At 39.8% G+C, this 16,849-nt stretch overlaps 1 long non-coding RNA gene and 1 pseudogene across 1 annotated transcript; both read left to right on the plus strand.

Moving 5' to 3' along the window:
- Positions 1 to 16,849, plus strand: part of LOC105494275 (tubulin beta-8 chain-like) — an 82,293-nt pseudogene that overhangs the window by 402 nt on the left and 65,042 nt on the right.
- Positions 148 to 16,727, plus strand: LOC139360237 (uncharacterized). Its single transcript, XR_011617503.1, has 4 exons — positions 148 to 952; positions 6,539 to 6,636; positions 7,933 to 8,113; positions 16,617 to 16,727. It is a non-coding gene; the product is annotated as an uncharacterized lncRNA (long non-coding RNA).

A 16,849-nucleotide genomic window follows, 5' to 3' on the forward strand; every position in this document is an offset into this window, starting at 1 on the left:
AGCACACAATGGTGGATACTGCCATGGTGGTCCCATGGGTCACCAACGGCGGCACGGCCAAGCCCGCGGCTGGGCCCTGACCTAGACAGAGGGGTCACGCAGGGTAGACTTCCGTTCCGGGAACAGCACAGCAGGCTGGGCGGGAGAGGAGGAGGGTGTAGGGAGGAGCAGCAGTTGGCAAGACACCAGGTTGCCACTGGGGGTGGCAGTGAACTGGGGCGACCGGGAAGCAATCTCGCTTTCCACCCCCACTCTCACCCCGCCGATGCACCACAGCACCAGACCTTCTATCCAGGCTCAGGCGAACCCTGGACCGCCTGCAGCAGGAGTGAGCTCTCTAGTGGAACCCGGACTGTGGCAGCCACAGGAACTCGGCCCCAGCCGGCTCTCTTTTCCTTCCCTCTCACAGGCAGTGGGCTACCTCCTAACCAAGGCCTCTTCCCCCACCACGTGGTCCCTCCCAGGGCTGGCATGGAGGTTGGGGTTGGGGGGGGAAGGTGCAGATGAATGAGGAGGTGGGCACCACTAGGTCTGCACTTGGGAGGACAGAGGGACCAACGAGTTCTGTGAGGGAACCCCCAGCCATGCACCCCCAGGAGGCCAGAAGCATCGCTGGGGGCGATTGATCAGCAAGTGAGGGCTCAGACAGGCGTAGCCCTGGGAGGAACATGGGGCCACAAGTGCATTGGAAGTGTTGATGATGAGTGTGTCCTGCAATTTACATTAATTTTCACAGCTGGCTGCATTCTTCATCAAAGCATGAGTTGAGTGATCTGCCCCTAAGTGTTGTAGAAGGTTTCTTGGTGAAGGTTGCTCAAAATGGGGAGGCCCTCCTGCCACAGCACATCCCTGGAGGGGTTGCCTTAGGCCAGCTAGTGAGATGGCAATGACACCAGACTTCAGAGCAGTTGGAATGTTTCACCACAGGTGCATGCATGCTGCTCCCACAAGGGTAAGCATGGACACTCCACGGGTGTCCAGGGGTTCCCACCCCCCACGGTGCAGAGACAAACATGGGCAGCACACACAGTGGCATGAAGGCCACTGGGTAAGCCTCCACTCAGCAGATGCAACCATGGCAATGACAATAGATAAGCAGACAACTCCATTAAAAATTGGGCAGAAAATATCGACAGACACTTCTTAAGACACACATTCAGCCAACAAGCATATGAAACAAAGCTCAACATCACTGATCGTTAGAGAAATGAAAATCAAAACCACAATGAGATCCCACCTCATACCTGTCAGAATGGCAATAATTAAAGGGTCAAATAATAAATGCTGGTCAGGTGGTCGAGAAAAGGGAATACTTATATACTGTTGGTGGTAGTGTAAATTAGTTCAACCATTGTAAAAAGTAGTTAGGTGATTCCTCAAAGAGCTAAAAGCAGAACTACCATTCAATAGTTCTGCTAGCCATCCTATTACTGCATATAAACCCAGAGAAATGTAAATTACTCTACCATGAAGACCCACACATGCAAATATTTCATTGCAGCACAATTCACAATAGCAAAGACATGGTCAACCTAAATGTCATCATTGACAGATTGGATTAAGAAAATGTGGTACATATACACTATGGAAAACTATGCAGCCATAAAAAAGAATAAGATTATTATTTTTTTTGGGAACGTGGATGGAGCTGGAAGCTATTATCCTCAGCGAACTAAGACAGGAACAGAAAACCTAATACTGCATGTCCTCACTTACAAGTGGGAGTTAAATGATAAGAACTTATGAACACAAAGAAGAAAACCAAAAACACTGGGGTCCATTTGAGGGTAGAGGGTGGGAGGAAGGAGAGAAGCAGAAAAAATCTCTTATTGGGTACTGGACTTAATATCTGGGTGATGAAATAATCTGTACGGCAAACCCCTGTGACACGTTTACCTATGTAACAAACCTTCATATGTACCCCTGAACCTAAAATAAAAGTTTAAAACGTTAAAACTTTAAAAACTCTTAGAAAAAAGCATAAGCAAAAATCTTATGACATTAAATTTGGTGATTGTTTCTTGACTGTGACACCAAAAGCACAGGCAACAAAATAGGAAACAGATACATGGGACTTAATCAAAATGTGATACTTTTCTCTATCAAAAAACAAGAAAAACAGAGTGAAAAGACAACCACTGAATGGGAGAAAATATTTGTGAATCATGTATCTGATTAGGTACGTAAGGTATAAGCAGAATATATAAAGAACTCCTAAAACTCAACAAGAAGACAAATTAACAACAGCATTTATAAAAGTTCAGAGAACTTGAATCTACATTGGGTCAATAAGTGTATGGAAAAATGCTCAGCATTACCAGTCATTAGAGAAATGCAAACCAAAACCACAATGAGATACCACTTTCCACCTATTAGGATGGCTATATAAAAAAACCCAAAACAACAAAAATGAAAAATAACAAGTATTGGCTAGGATGTGGAGGAAGTGGAACCCTGGTGCATTGCTGGTGAGAATATAAAATGGTTTATCAACTGTGGAAAATAGTTTGGCAATTTATCAGAAAGTTCTAAATAGAATTACAATATGTTCCAGCAATTCCATTACAAGTGTCTATCCAAAATAATTGAAAGCAGGGACTTAAGCTGATATTTTCACACCATTCTTTATAGCAGCATCATTTACAGTACAAAATGTGGAGCTTTAAAATGAATGCAATGCTGATGGGCATGGTGGCTCATGCCTACAATCCCAGAACTTTGGGAGACCAAGATGAGAGGATCTCTTGAATCTGGAGTTTGAGGCCAGCCTGGGAAACATAGCAAAATCTCTTCTGTACAAAAAATACAAACATTTGCTCAGTTTGATGTTGTGTGCCTGCAGTCCCAGCCACAGGGGAGGATCACCTGAGTCAGAAGGATCACCTGAGCCCTGGGAGGTTGAGGCTGCAGTGAGTCATGATTCCAACCTGGGTGACAGAATGAGACTCTGTCTCAAAAAAAAAAAAAAAAAAAAAAGTAATGCTGATACATGCTACAACATGGATGTTGCTTGGGGTGTAAGGGGCAGCAGTGATGATCAGGAATAGCTCTGAGGCTTCCAGGTCTTTCTGCCAGTCACTGTCAGTGCAGAGCTCCACACAGGAGATTGGTAAAAAGGTGTCTATGGGGCAACACTCCGGTGAGGGGCAGAAGCTTGCTCCTCCCAACAAGGGCCAGCATTACCTGAGGTGAGTGGAAGAGCAGAGGGTTCTCCACAGCAGAGCCCACAGATGCCTGAGGAAGGCCCCCTGGCCAGACACCACTATGGCAACTCTAAAGGGCTCTGTTCTATAAATTAATATTTATATTGATAAATACACACACAGAGACTGTATAGATATAGATGTAGACACTTATTCTATTGCTTCTATTTCTCTGGATAACTCTAATCCAATGTGTAACAAGTAAAAGACTGCATGAGTTATCAAAAATATACTAACAAAGAAAAGTCCATAACCAGATGGCTTTACTAATGAATTGTTTTAAACATTAAAAGTTGTAACTCCAAATTTTTCTCGAAGTCTTCAAACATTGAAATCAATCAATGCAATATACCCACTCAATAGAATAAATTTAAAAAAACAACATAATCATCTCAATTGATAGAGGAAAAAATTTGACATAATCCAAAACTCTTTCATGATAAGAGCACTTAGTATGTTAGATATAGACTAAAACTTCCTCAACACAGGAAAAGATATGTATAAAAACCTCAAAACTACCATTATATGCAATGGTAAAAGATGGAAAGCTTCCTCCTTAAGATTGGGAACAAGACAAGGATACTTGCATTCATCACTTCTGATCAACATTGTAATAGAAATCAGGCCAGAATAATTGGGCAATGAAAGAAAAGAAACACTTCAATTGGAAAAGAAATAAGCTCATTTTTATATCTAGATGTTATAATTATATATATAATTAAAATCCTAAATAATATCATAAAGCTGTTAACACTAATAATCAAATTCTGCAAAGTTGTAGGATACAAGATCAATACATGCACATTAATGGAATAGAATTCAGGGTCAGAAAAAAAATCATACATGTAATTTTTTGACATGGAGTTGGCAGGGCTCCAGGAGCTGTTGGAAATCATTTGTGTAATATATTTTAGCCCCATTTTAGAAGATCTTTCCTCATTGGGGAATAGTTAATAGGTTTCCACTCATGGGCAGTGAGCTTATTACTAGAATATGTAATTTTTCAAAGAAACCTTCCATTTTAAGATACAAGTGAATTTAAGACAAAGTTTGAAAGACATCAACAAACTTTTCTTACCACCTTAACTAAAAAACAGTGTTTGGTGTTTTATTTTGTCCAAATTTGAAATTAAATAATCATTTAAATTCTTCCAATAGGCATTAAAAATAAGCAAGCTATTTAAAAAAATTCTTAGAACATGTTCACCTTTTAGTTTAGCCTTAAATAGGTTTATAAAATATGGCCTGTGTCCTGACCTCTTTGTCTCTCTAGTAAACCCAGGGAAATATAAATGACCTGGAACATATTTATCTATCAGGAAAGTAACATCAGTGCAGTTTAACCAGGAGTAGCAGTAATACTGACTACAGGTATGCACCTGCCACGAGGTACAGGTCCCACTCTCAAAATTTCACACCGTGGAGGTTAAATAATGTTGCATGTGGTGATGTTGGTTAGCTCTTTCCCCTGCAGGGTTAAGTGGGGCCAGCATTCTCATCTTTTTCATGATGTAATGTAGCTCTTCAGCTTGTCTTTAAACACATCCAGCTCATTCCTCCTAGAAGCAGATATGAAAAATTCTATGACAGTAAAATAGGGACACAGAGTGAATGTTTTACAGTTCCACCTGTGTCCAGACAGAGAACTCTCTTTAGTTCAGAGGCCAGTCTTTCCCAAGCATTTGAAACTTTTCTGAAAATGACTCTGAGCACTGGGTATACTGAGACAAATGGGATATTGAATTCTTTGGAAGCAAGAGTCACCCATACTCTTGTTCTTCAGCCCCACAGTGTACAATACAGTCTCACAAGTGCTTGTAGAACTGTTCCAGCATGAGTGGAATCAGTGTAAAATGATTCACTTTGAGTAAGTGTTGACATTGGAATGATTCCAACCCTATCCCTCCCCATTGCCAAAGATAGAGCTTTCTTTCCCATTTGATGGTGACTACTCTTCTGTCATCCTGTCACCATGCCATTGCTCAGCAGTATCTGCTTCCATCTTTCTCTACCAACCAAATCTTACTTATCACTGAGAGTGGAGCTTACTTGCTATGATCTTCGGGAAGTTTCCCAGAGCAGAATAATTAAACTTTCAGAGCCCTTTCACATTATTCTTTTCTTTCTCATGAGAGCAGGCACTCCATACCATGTCTTTTCTTACTTTCTTAGATTGTGAGCTTCCTCAGACTAGGACTTTCCTGTGTCAGCTCTCTCTTCTCCCTGCAGCCCTTATTACAGTGCGTAGCTATGATAGATGCTCAAGAAATATTTGAGAGACACAATAAATCCTTATGAGTGACATACTGTTACAGAAAACTTTTGTCTTTCATTAAAATCTATTCTCCCCTTTTATAGCCACAGAACTGAATTACATTTCTTAGCCTCCTTTGCATCAGATGTGGATATGTGACCACTCATTGCCAAAGTTGATGGAATGAGGCAGATGTGAGCCACAATTAGATGAGTCCATTAAATCTTCCATGATGCATTTCTTAAAGTATCAGGGGACTGAATACAAAGGAAAACCACGACTCATAGATGGTGAAAGGAAATAATGAAAGAACTCTGAGTTCCTGAAGACCACATAGAGAGGAGATGCCTTTTCATCTTGGACACACAACAGCACTGTTATACGTGCTAAAATATGCTGTTAATCTACTGCAAATTAGGGAGGGTGGTATTTGACACTTCAGCATAACCTAAAACATACACTTAAATGCCTAATCATTAAATTAATTTAAAAGGCATTCTTATAGTACATTTGACAAATATTAAGTTGGTTTTGCAATTTTTACCCTTCCATTTTGACCATACTATGTTTTGTTAGAGAACTTGAACTGCACAAAATAATTTTATTATGGGTTTAATAAACAGATAAAATCAAACAATCAAATAATTACATAAATTCAGATTTTATTTATTTAAGAATGCATTTTACAGAGTAAACTTACCTATGACATTTCAACTTGAGGATTTATATTTTATTAAAAAATAACTAATTCATGTTAATCTGCTCTAATTTTTAATTTAATTAAATTATTTTTTATCAGGATTACTATTTTAAAATAAGAATTACCTGACTTTTTTCACATTATAATTTACAGATTCTTCTTCTAAAAATTTTCATAGGGATCATTATTTCTACCTAGTCTACTTTCCTGAGTCAAATTGTGGATCCCCAAAGATTTTTGAGAATATTTTTTCTTATATCAGTTTTTAGTCAATGATACATTTTACCATATTCAATTTTAACCATTATCAGTTTTGCTGTTGTTGTTGTTAGTTACATAATATTTTCTTTTTTGAGACAGAGTTTTGTTTTTGTTGCCCAGGCTGGAGTACAATGGCAGGAGCTTGGCTCACTGCAATATCCACCTCCTGGGTTCAAGTGGTTCTACTGCCTCAGCCTCCTGAGTATCTGGGATTACAGGTATGTGCCACCAAGCCTGACAAATTTTGTATTTTTAGTAGAGACAGCATTTCTCCATGTTAGTCAGTCTGGTCTTGAACTCCCGACCCCAGGTGATCTGCCCTCCTTGGCCTCCCCAAATCCTGGGATTACAGGTGTGAGCCACCATGCCCAGCCAGTTTCACAATAATTTTGAGCGTGGACATCAAAGTATCCTTGGGGTTAAAGATGTTGGAGTCTAAGCATTCTACCTCTTTGATTTGTATGGTTTCAATTATGACTCAGCATTTTAGGAACATGTTGGCTCTATAATCTTTCACCCTCACCCCATTTGAAAAACAAGATAATTTTTCAGACACACTTACAAGGGTCAGGCAGATACAATTACACATTATTCACATCATTTTTCTTGGAAACCAAAAACTGTTTTTATACTCAAACATCCTGTTGGGCAACTGTCAAATAAAATAATTCTGACATTTTTTAAAAATTGGGAAAAAAGACTTTAATACTAATGCAGTAAATGTTGTGGCCATTGTAATAGGGTTCAAAAATTGATCATAACTCTGAACACAGACAACTCAGGATTTATAACCAATAGGCAGAATAGATCATTGGATAAAAAATTACTGGGAGAAATTTGATAAAATACCAAAAGAAAAGATTCTTTTTTTTCTAACAGGATTCTGGCTACTGGCAGGCTAAGGACTTAAATATCAAGGAAGAGAAATGAAGATTTCAGTAAATGTAAAGAATATGTGGATTCTTACTAGGCAATCTTAGCAGAATTTCTGAAAATCAGCTTCTCAAACCAGGAGCAGGGTAGTGAGTCAAGGTTGGCTTAGTCAAAAAGAGGGTTCCGTTAATCTTGACTAACCTTTGGTCATAAAGGGAGTGCTTGTCAGAAAGAAGACTTTTTCCCATCTAATCTGAAAATAAACACCAAAAGAGCCTTTGTTTGGAAAACAAGTTCCCACTTCACCTGAGAGTAACTCTATCTTCTTCTCTTCCTATTTGAATTTAGTGTAGCAAAAGAGCTCTGGTCATTGTCACAGTTTTTATTGCTTATTTCATTATTAAAAGGAGAGATTCAGTTTCATTCAAACAGCAAATTAGCAAACACAAAGGTTATAGTTCCTAATCCCTGTTGAAGGTAACAATGATTACAGGACATTCAGGACAATTAGGTATAACAAGAAGTATTGATGGCATTTTGAGGAGTCTCCTTAGATGGAGCTAACACAGCTGTATCAGGCACTTTGACTTTGCATCTTTCCTTCTCCTTGCTCTTTGAAATGCACGTGGTTGTTGGTGCAGGCTGGTGCTCCTATAGCAATCTTGGGCCATGAGACAGTCTACAGAATAAAAACCATCTATCAAAATATTGTAGCAGGCAAGGGTGCCAAGATGCCTGGCTAGAAGCAGCTATGATGTGTGGCTGTCATGGAAAGGAACAAAAGAGAAGAGTGAATGCAGCATCTTCAACTGAAACACCCAGGTACTTTAGTGAGTGAATGTGTGACCCTGGAAAATCACACTTCTCCCATGGATCTTTGCAACCCTCAGGTCAGATTTTCTCATGAACCCATTCCACCAGGTCTTTTGGTCTGACACACAGAACTGTGTGGTCTTGCCAGAGTAACAGCTCAGGCACAAACAGAATCTCAGGAGCCTTAGATATTCTGGATCAAGGACTGGCAAAGGTGAAAACAACTCAGACAATGCAGGAGTTTGGACATCCATAAACACCCCTAGGAAGGGAGCTGAATCTGTGGGGCAAAGCAGCATCAGTCTGTGGGCCCCACTTTCATGGCGCTTCACAGGATAAGACCCAATGTCTTGGAATTGCAGCCACTTCCCAGGAACTGCGTTGCACTTTCCTGGGATGGGACAGAGTCCTGGAGGCAGGGGCAGACTGCCATATTTGCTGTTTGGATGACTCAGTCATTCCAGTCTGTGGGTTTAGGAAAGTCCAAACAAAACTGACAGCCTATGGAAGGAAGCCCCCAGCACAGTACAGTGGCACTACCAAAATTGTGGCCAGACTGCTTCTTTAAGTGGGACACTGACACATTCTTTTGGTCTCAGGATGGGGCCTCCTACTAGGGCCTTTGTTCAGCCCCTCCCATATTCTCTGGCAGACAGGGTTTTGATTTCTCCCTGAGATACAGTGCCCAGTGGGAGGAGTGGGCCACCATATTTGGTATTAGGACATCTCAGCCATTCCAGCCTATCGGCTTAGGAGAGTCCAAACCATCCAGGGGCAGAAGGGATCTCCCAGTGTAGCTCTTTACCATAATGTGACATGAAGTCCTTGCTTCTTTAAGTGGGACCCTGATATGCTCCTCATCTCTGGGTGGTAATTCCCAACTAGGGCCTCCATCTACTCCCACTGATGTCCTCTGTCCAACAAAGGTTTGAAAACTTTTTAGGACAGAGTTCCTAGAAAGAAAGGTGGGCCACCATCTTTGCTGTTTCAGCAACTTAGCTGTTTCAGCCTCCAGGCTTGGGAGAGCCCAACCTGATGAGGGGCAGAAATGGCACCCCAGCACAACATGGCTGCTCTATGAGAGTGGAGCTGGACTGCTTCTTTAAGTGGGTCCCCAACCCTGTTCCTCCTGGCTGGGTGAGACCTTCTAACCGGGATCCCCAGTCACCTCCTCCAAATGTGTTTGGGCCAGCAACATGTCTGCACCTCCTCTGGGATGGAGCTCCCAGGGGAAAGAGTGGGCTGCTATATTTGTTGTTTTACAGCCTTCACTGGTGATACATCCAGATACTGAAAAATCCAATAACTAGGGACTGGGGCAGATGCCCAATGAACTGCAGCAGCTTTACAAAAGATGACCAAACAGTCAAAAAGAAAGCAAACAAACAAAAACTCCCATTTAAAAGTAAGCAACCTCAAAGATTAAAGATAGATAGGCACACAAAGGTGAGAAAGGATCAGCACAAGAAAAGTAAAAACTAAAAATGCCAGAGTGGCCTCCCTTCTCCAAATGACCACATTACTTCTCCAGCAAGGGTTAAGAATAGGGTTGAGGCTGAGATGGCTGAAATAACAGAAGTAGACCCCAGAATGAGGATAAAAGTGAACTTCACTGAGCTAAAGGAGCATGTTCTAACTTAATGCAAAAAAGCTAAAAATTATAATAAGGCATTGCAGGAGCTGACAAACAATGTAGCCAGGATAGAGAAGAACCTAACCAACCTGGTAGAGCTGAAAAACACAATATAATAATTTCATAATGCCATCACAAGTATGAATAGCCGAATAGACCAAGCAGAGGAAAGAATCTTGGAGCTTGAAGACTGTCTTTCTGAAGTAATAAAGGTAGATGAGAATAGAGAAAAAAGAATAAAAAGGAACAAAAGAAAACTCTGAGAAAAATGGAATTAGGTACAGACCAAATCTATAAATGATTGGTGTAGCTCAAAGAGCGGAGGAGACTGGAACCAATATGGAAAACATATTTCAGAATATCACCCATGAGAACATCCCCAACCTTGCTATGTGGGCCAACATTCAAATTCAGAAAATGCAGAGAACCCAGTAAGATACTCCATAAAAAGATCACACCTAAGACCTTATAATCCTCAGTTTCTCCAAAGTTGAAATGAAAAGAAATGTTAAGGGCAGCCAGAGAGAAAGGCCAGGTCACCTGCAAAGGGAAGCCCATCAGACTAACAGAAGATTCCTCAGTTAAAACCCTAGAAGCCAAAAGAGACTGTGGGCCAATATTTAATATTCTCAAAGAAAAGAAATTTTAACCCAGAATTTTATATCTTGCCAAACTAAGCCTAAGCTAGGGAGAAATAACATTCCTTTCAGACAAGCAAATGCTGGGGTAATTTTTTACCACCAGATCTGCCTTTCAAGGGCTCCTGAAGGAAGCACTAATTTGGAAAGAAAAATTTTTTACCAGCCACTGCAATATCACACTTAAGTACACAGAGTAGTGACACTCAAAACCAACCAACCACATAAACAAGTCTACAAAATAACCAGCTAACATCAATGTGACAGGATCAAAACTACATATAAAAATACTAACTTGAAATATAAATGGACTAAATGCTGCAATTAAAAGACACAGAATGGCAAGTGGATAAAGAACTAAGACCAATTGATATGCTGTCTTCAAGACACCCACCTCACATGCAATGATACACATAGGCTCAAAATAAAGAAATGGAGGACATTTTACCAAACAAATGGAAAGCAGAAAAAAAGCAGGGGTTGCAATCCTAGTTTCCAACAAAACAGACTTTAATCCAACAAAGATCAAAAAAGAAAAATAAAGGCATTACATAATGGCAAAAGGTTCAATTAAACAAGAAGAACTATATATCCTAAATATATATGTGCCAAACACAGGAGCAACCAGATTTATATAACAAGTTCCTAGAGGTCTTCAAAGAGATTTAGACCCTCACACAATTATAGTGGGATACTTTAACACCACACTGATAATATTAGACAGATTATTGAGACAGAAAACTGACAAAAATATTCAGGAATTGGACATAGTTATGGATCAAATGGATGTGATAGATGTTTATAGAACTCTCCACCACAAAACAGCAGAATATGCATTCTTCTCATTCCCACAGGGCACTTTCTCTAAAATCAGTCCTATAGTCAGAAGTAAAACATTCCTCAGAAATGCAAAAGAACTGAAATCATAATAAACAATGTTTTAGAACACAACACAATCAAATTAGAATTCAAGACTAAGAAATTTACTAAAAATCAGCTGGGTGCTGTGACTCATGCCTGTAATCCCAGCACCTTGGGAGGCCAAGGCAGGTGGATTACAAGGTCAGGAGATCAAGACCATCCTGGCGAACATGGTGAAACCCATCTCTACTAAAAATACAAAAAATTAGCTGGGCATGGTGGTGGGTGCTTGTAGTCCCAGTTACTCGGGAGGCTGAGGCAGGAGAATGGCATGAACCCAGGAGTTGGAGCTTGCAGAGTGCTGAGATTGCGCCAATCCATCTCACACACACACACAAAAAAAAAAAAAAAAAAAGGAAATTTACTGAAACTCATACAGTTACATGGAAATTGGATAACCTGTTGTTGAATAACTTTTGGGCAAATAATGAAATTAAGGCAGATATCAAGAAATTATTTGAAACTAATGGAACAAAGACAAAACATACCAGAATCTCTGGGAAACAGCTAAGGCAGTGTTAAGAGGAAAATTGGTAGCACTAAATGCACATATCAAAAAGCTAGAATGATCTCAAGTTGACAACCTAACATCACGACTAAAATAACTAGAGAAATAAGAGAAAAGAAATGCTAGAGCTAGCAGAAGACAAGAAATTACAAAAATCAGAGCTGAACAGAAAAAGATAGAGACATGAGAAACCACTCAAAAGATCAATAAATTCAGGAGCTCTTTCTTGAAAAATCTAATAATATAGATATACCACTAGCTAGACTAATAAGGAAGAAAAGATCAAAAATTCAAGTAAACTTTTGAAAAATGTCTGTTCATATCTTTTGCCCACTTTTTGATGGGGTTGTTTGTTTTTTTCTTGTAAATTTGTTTGAGTTCCTTGAAGGTTCTGGATATTAGCCCTTTGTCAGATGAGTAGATTGCAAAAATTTTCTCCCATTCTGTAGGTTGCCTATTCACTCTAATGGTAGTTTCTTTTGCTGTGCAGAAGCTCTTTAGTTTAATTAGATCCCATTTGTCAATTTTGGCTTTTGCTGCTGTTGCTTTTGGTGTTTTAGACATGAAGTCCTTGCCCATGCCTATGTCCTGAATGGTACTACCTAGGTTTTCTTCCAGGGTTTTTAAAAGACATTCATACAGCCAACAGACACATGAAAAAATGCTCATCATCACTGGCCATCAGAGAACTGCAAATCAAAACCACAATGAGATACCATCTCACACCAGTTAGAATGGCAATCGTTAAAAAGTCAGGAAACAACAGGTGCTGGAGAGGATATGGAGAAATAGGAACACTTTTACACTGTTGGTAGGATTGTAAACTAGTTCAACCATTATGGAAAACAGTATGGCAATTCCTCAAGGATCTAGAACTAGATGTACCATACGACCTAGCCATCCCATTACTGGGTATATACCCAAAGGATTCTAAATCATGCTGCTATAAAGACACATGCACACGTAGGTTTATTGCGGCACTATTCACAATAGCAAAGACTTGGAATCAACCCAAATGTCCATCAGTGACAGACTGGATTAAGAAAATGTGGCACATATACAGCATGGAATACTATGCAGCCATAAAAAAGGATGAGTTTGTGTCCTTTGTAGGGACATGGATGCAGCTGGAAACCATCATTCTTAGCAAACTATCACAAGAACAGAAAACCAAACACCGCATGTTCTCACTCATAGGTGGGAACTGAACAATGAGATCACTTGGACTCGGGAAGGGGAACATCACACACCGGGGCCTGTCATGGGGAGGGGGGAGGGGGGAGGGGGGAGGGATTGCATTGGGAGTTATACCTGATATAAATGACAAGTTGATGGGTGCTGACGAGTTGATGGGTGCAGCACACCAACATGGCACAAGTATACATATGTAACAAACCTGCACATTATGCACATGTACCCTAGAACTTAAAGTATAATAATAATAAAAAAAAATTAAAAAAAAATTCAAGTAAACACAATCAGAAACAATAAGGGGGATATTACCATTGACTCCACAGAAATAAAAATAGTCATCAGAGAATATTATAAACACCTTTATGCACATAAGATAGAAAATCTAGTAGAAATGGATAAATTCCTGGACATATACACTCTCCCAAGAATAAACTAGGAAGAAATTGAATCCCTGAAAAGACAAATAACAGGCTCTAAAATTGAGGCAACAATAAACAGCCTGCCAACCGAAAAAAGCCCAGGACCAGAGAGATTAACAGCTGAATGCTACCAGATTTACAAAAAAGAGCTGGTAAAATTCCTACTGAAACTATTTCAAAGAATTGAAACAGAGGGACTCCTTCCTAACATTTTCCATGGGGCCAGCATCATCGTGGTACCCAAACCTGGCAGAGACACTCACACACAAAAGAAAACTCCAGGCCAATATTCTTGATGAACATTAATGCAAAGATTCTCAATGAAATACTGGGAAATCCAATCCAGCAGCACATCAAAAAGCTTACCACCACAATCAAGTAGGCTTCATCCATAAGATGGAAGGTTGGTTTAACATACACAAATCAATATGTGGTTTATCACATAAACAGAACTAAAGACAAAAACCACATGATTATCTCAATAGATGCAGAAAAACTTTAACAAAATTCAATATCCATTCAAGTTAAAAACTCTCAATACGTATTAAAAAAACCCTCAAAATTGTAAGAACCATATACGAAAAACTCACAGACAGCATCATACTGAAAGGGCATAAGCTGAAAGCATTTCCCGTTTAAACTGACACAAGACAAAGATGCCTTCTCTCATTACTCCAATTTAAGATAGTATTGAAAGTCCTGACCAAAGCAATCAGGCAAGAGAAAGAAATAAAAGGCATTCAAATAGAAAGAGAGGAAGTTAAACTATGCCTGATGGCAGATGGTATGATCCTATATCTAGAAAACCCCATTGTGTCAGCCCCCAAGCTTCTTAAACTGATAAACATCTTTACCAAAGTCTCAGGATACAAAATCAATGTGCAAAATTTACTAGCATTCTTATACACCAACAACAGCCAAGCCGAGAGTGAAATCATGAATAAACTCCCATTCACAATCACCAGGAATAGAATAAAACAGGTAGGAATTCATCTAACAAAGGAAGTGAAAGACCTCTACAAAAAGAACTATAAACCACTACTCAAAGAAATCAGAGCCAGGCATGGTGGCTCACACCTGTATTCCCAGCACTTTGGGAGGCTGAGGCATGTGGATCATGAGGTCAGGAGCTCGAGACCAGCCTGACCAACAAGGTGAAACCCCGTCTCTACTAAAAATACATAAATTAGCAGGGTGTGGTGGTGCACCCCTGTAATCCCAGCTGCTCAGGAGAACTGCTTGAACCTGGGAGGTGGAGATTGTAGTGAGCTGAGATCACGCCACTGCACTCCAGCCTAGGTGGCAGAGTGAGACTGTCTAAAAAAGAGAAAAACAAAAAAGAAAATCAGAGATAATATTAACAAATGAAAAACAGTCAATGCTTATGGATAGGAAGAATTAAGGTTGTTAAAATGGTCATACGCCCCAAAGAAATTTGTAGAGTTAACACTATTCTCGTTAAACTGCCACTGACATTTTTCACAAAACAAGAAAAATCTATTTTAAAATTTATATGAAACCAAACAAGACCCTGAAGAGTAAAGACAGTTCTAAGCAAAAAGAACAAAGTTGAAAATATCACGCTACTCAACTTCAAACTATGCCATGGGGCTACTGTAACGAAAAAAGCATGTTACTGATACAAGAAAAGACACATATGGGGTGGACCCTATCCCTGTTGGACTGAACAAAGGATGATAAACACGGGAATAAAGATAAAGACAAAAGAGTATATTTGGAAGAAGGGGTCGGGGGCTCCTTGCTTCTAGTGAACAAGGGCCCTGAACTTTTTCAGCCCTGAATATTTATTAGGTAACAGAGATAGTAAGAAGGGAGAGTGATTTTTGGTTGTCAGTTTGAGTCACAGCAGGCTTGCAAGACTGCATTCTTCTAGCAATAGGCTTTAGATGTCTCAGTAGATAATCTCAAGGAGCATGGTGCCAGGGAGTGATTGCCTTCAGCAAACCTTCTGGTGACTGGAGCACATGTGAGTTTGCCCACGTTCTGCATTCTTGATAAACAGTTTGCTGTTTGATCATATAGCCTGAATGTAGCCTCCAGGGGAATGTTGAGTTGGTCATGATATCTTTGTTGGCTCTCTACATCTCCCCTTTTATGTTTATGTATTAATTGAAAGAATGCGAGGCCAGGTTGGGCAGCTCTCATTTTCCAATAGGCGGTCCATCTTATTTTACAGACTATGAACAGAAGACAGAGACACAACAACATTAGTCCAAGAACTACATATAAGATGTTAATGTGGTGCTTTAGATAGGTCCAAGGGTTGAGGCTCTCCAGGCCTTGCTGGAATTCAGTCCAGTCTTCTAAAGAAGGCTGAAACTCTTGAGTTTTTTATTTAAATCAAGAATTTTGTTTTATAATTCACCAATATCAAAGGTGATGTTGGATGTGAAAGCTCCCTGCAAATGGGCTCTCACAAGGTCCCATGGATACTCCCTTTGGTTATATTCTAAGTTGGTTACACAAATATGAGTTTGATTGAAATGACAGTGCAATTACTGATGCAATTGTAAGCTTTGTACTTGTTCTCTTAACCACAGAACCATGGATTTCAACATTGCCCCTTCAGTTTGTAACTCAGTGTTAATTTCATTCTGAAGTAGCCACCCTTGGTTGGCTGTACATGTCCAGTTCTCTATGTACTGAGAAATTGAACAGAACTATGCAAAGCTACAGAGGACATCACAACAGAAGTTATTAGTGTGACTAAGGAAACAATAGCAAAAATTATCATGCCTAAGGCTCTATGAACACAATGAGTAAGTGGAGTTAGAAGAAGTTTCACAAAACGTAAAGCAGGGGTGGCAGCCCAAGGCTCAGACAGATTTATGGGAATCCATAGTCCAGGGATGTGACCCAAAATTTTCAAAGTAGAGATATTGTGTGCAAAGCATCTGCTTTGCAATGTTCTGTGATTAATACAGTGATGTAACTGATAAGATTTACAGGTCAATTGAGTATTGTTTACCCGGAGCTGGTCCTTCTTAGCTGCCAAAAAGACATAAGGATTAAAAACACAAACCATAAATTGACGGATGATATTCTTTACAAAAGTAACATTAAGACTGTGTTGCTTACTATTGCTATTATTGGTTAGTATCCCAATCCAGATAGTGCCATTAATAAATGGGAATGCTGCCTTCCATAATGTCTCTTGAATTGGTCCTTTCCTCCCTAGATAATACCACTGATGAAGAGGCGGGCTAAAGCCTGCCCCATGCCAAGCAATCTGGGCAGCAGACTGGGATTGGATCCCAGTGTGGTATAATGAAGAAACATTAAAAGATTGCCACCAACGCCAGCGAAGTTTGTGCCATGATTTCTCATTTTTATCTTTACCATATAGTTGACCTGTAGGTTCCCAATCCACAATGTCTCCAGTAAACATAGATTGATTTTTTGGTCAGTGGA

The sequence above is a fragment of the Macaca nemestrina genome, chromosome 20, assembly GCF_043159975.1.
Source record: "Macaca nemestrina isolate mMacNem1 chromosome 20, mMacNem.hap1, whole genome shotgun sequence".
Classification (NCBI taxonomy): Eukaryota; Metazoa; Chordata; class Mammalia; order Primates; family Cercopithecidae; genus Macaca; species Macaca nemestrina.